Source organism: Triturus cristatus, chromosome 5_2 (genome assembly GCF_964204655.1).
Source record: "Triturus cristatus chromosome 5_2, aTriCri1.1, whole genome shotgun sequence".
In the NCBI taxonomy this organism is placed as follows: domain Eukaryota; kingdom Metazoa; phylum Chordata; class Amphibia; order Caudata; family Salamandridae; genus Triturus; species Triturus cristatus.
This window is the reverse complement of record NC_140588.1, coordinates 348,453,050-348,455,574: the sequence shown is the minus strand read 5'-3', so window position 1 is coordinate 348,455,574 and position 2,525 is coordinate 348,453,050. Positions and strand designations below refer to the sequence as shown.

General features: G+C 44.2%; 1 long non-coding RNA gene across 2 annotated transcripts in view; it reads left to right on the top strand.

The window, feature by feature from the left end:
• The first annotated feature begins 680 nt into the window (after positions 1-680).
• LOC146822980 (uncharacterized) overlaps positions 681-2,525 on the top strand; it is a 71,439-nt gene continuing 69,594 nt past the window's right edge. For both annotated transcript variants that reach the window (XR_014961866.1, XR_014961867.1), the window contains exon 1: positions 681-818. This is a non-coding gene — a long non-coding RNA (uncharacterized LOC146822980). The remainder of the gene's footprint in view (positions 819-2,525) is intronic.

The following is a 2,525-nucleotide window of genomic DNA, read 5'->3' as shown; positions in this document are numbered from 1 at the left end:
TTTCATTTTTCAATTGGAAAGACTATAAACTGAGAACCGAACGTTCTTGAATAATCTGCGTTATTTGCGGTGCCCATCAGAGCCCATATGGTCGTCATGTGCATGTGAAACACTTCCCAGGTGTTCCATTGTAATGCAGATTCTCATAAGACTGCTAAAAATGCCACGTTCGTGACATTAGATTTTATTTGAGCACCTATTTGATCGGTACTAATGAAACTGCTGGAGGAGCTAGGAAAGTGGACGCAGGCTTGTTCTAAGAACTCGGGCGTTAATTGTATTACAGCCCCTGTCGAACCAGCTCCCAGACTCTATAAATATGATGCGGCCCGCGATACCCAGCTGCTTAAAGTTTCCAATTTTTGATTAAAAATACAAATACTTTTTTTTCTGAAACACCTTCTGCGTCAAAAACACGCTTTCAGTCAGAGCTATTAAAAAAACCCGAATGAGTCATGCAAAATACACAATTAGTCAGGGAGGTGCGTAGTTCAGAGGAAGATTTCATCAAACGCTCTAGTTTGGCGGGATAAGCAAAATCTCTTCAAACCGTGCGCGTAGTGATAGAAAATTCAACACGAGGGACCTTTGGATTGGAGGCAACACCTTAAGCAAACTAGAAAACAGGTGCAGCTGCAAAGTTGTGGCTCCAACTCTGATTGCTGGAGACGTGTGTGCTTCACGCCGTGCGTGACGGGGAGCAGGCAGCCACGCAGCTGCGTCAAGGTGTGGAGAGGCCTACTTCTAGGCTGGTGCCCTCAGCTGTGTAAACACGCACTCGCACACAAAAGCTGGGCTGAGGAAAAAGATCCCCTCTGGTAAGGAAAAATAAAGAAAAGCAAGGAAGAGACAAACCGAAGCAGACAAATTGGCATGCCGGGAGCTGCACGTTTCAGTGTGTTGTTTAGGAAAGCCCGCGCTCACGCGCTTGGCAATCAGTGGGTTTGAAATTACAGATAGGCACGTGTAATGCAAGACTCTTTCACACCCAAAAAGAACACTTATATTATCTGTTGGGACTTGAAGGTTCGTGCATAAACTTAGCACAGGTGTGGCCTGGCTGTGTGTGGTAAATAATGACATACCCTAAAGTGATTGTTTCCCTGGTAGCTTTACACAGATCTAAGTAACAGGGCATGAGGCGTTTGGTCCTCTGCATATCCCGTTCAATGTGGAATTAGCGGAAGCCACTCTTGAGTGCATTAAATCGGTCATAGGTTTGGTTTTAGTGAAATGCAAAAATATTGGTGAGGGCAGAGATCATGTGCTTCCCAGGTGTTCTGGGGATGCTTTGTTATTGGATGTGTTTATCCAGAAATGTGGTACAGAGGGGAATACATGACACCATAGCTACATTTTGCAAAGGCATAACCTCACAAAAATATGAGGCAAATGAAATTATACGAGAGATGGGGTGAAAATAGGTACAACACTGGTCTAAAGTTTGTGTTACAAAGGAGCATGGAAGTACCACAGGAATGACCGTCACTTCCTTCGGTAGGATTTGCGTGGCTTTAAGTTCCCACACACCTGTCATGTTGAGTTTCTCAATCACTTGTGTCAGTGTTGATACTAATGCTGCCCACTTTCTTCTGTCCACCTCATGTCAGGTCTTCGGAGCCACTATATCAACTCCCTAGCAACGTGTTGCGGATCATCTCGCGAGCACTTCAAATTTGCTCACAATATGTGCAATGAAACGTTTCAAGGGTTCAGCAAGACAGTGATACCCAATCTATTTAACTGTCTATTATATTTAACTTTCTGATCTTCAGTTTAACCTTTAAATCTCCCCTCACCCATTCATCTGCCCTACCCTGTATCAGTCTGTGGATTTTTAAGGCACAACTTTTTGTTTACTTAGAAAGTTATGCTTTTTCTGCCCTCTGTCCCTCAGGCTGGCTCCATCCATGGTGGGTTGCCCCATAATAAGACTACAGCTGACTCTTCTTTCTGTTTTTAGTATCCAGTAGCACATCATAGGGTTTGCAATGGAAGACAAGATCCACTAATTACACAGATTGCAACAAATGCTATGGGTAGGAAATCTGCATCTGTCGGCAGCACGATTTTGTGTGGATCAAAGATGACAGAGCAGATGAAGATGTTTCCTGGAGTTAGAGATGATCCAGAGAGTGGACTGCCTCATGTTGGTTATCTTCCAGAATGCATACCAACGTTCCAGGGGCATGATCAACATTTCCAGTGCATATAGATTTACCATTCATGCAGAAGGCAGCACCAAGATTGTTTACCAAGTAACTGGGTCTTGGGATGGACTTGCATCAAGCAGATGGACTTGGGGTTCATCTGGTCCCTTGGGTTATTCGTGCACTCTTTCAGAACTGTCGATCATCATATCCTAACTGTATGCTACATATACAAAGGGTTCGTTCCAGTGATATACACCAAAAATCAAGTCTACAGCCATTGCAGGCATTACCACTGGAGTGCAGAGTGAGAAGCTGCAGGAGTTTCGGGAGAGACAGGAACTCTCATTGCGACAATGACTATTGGTAAAGGGA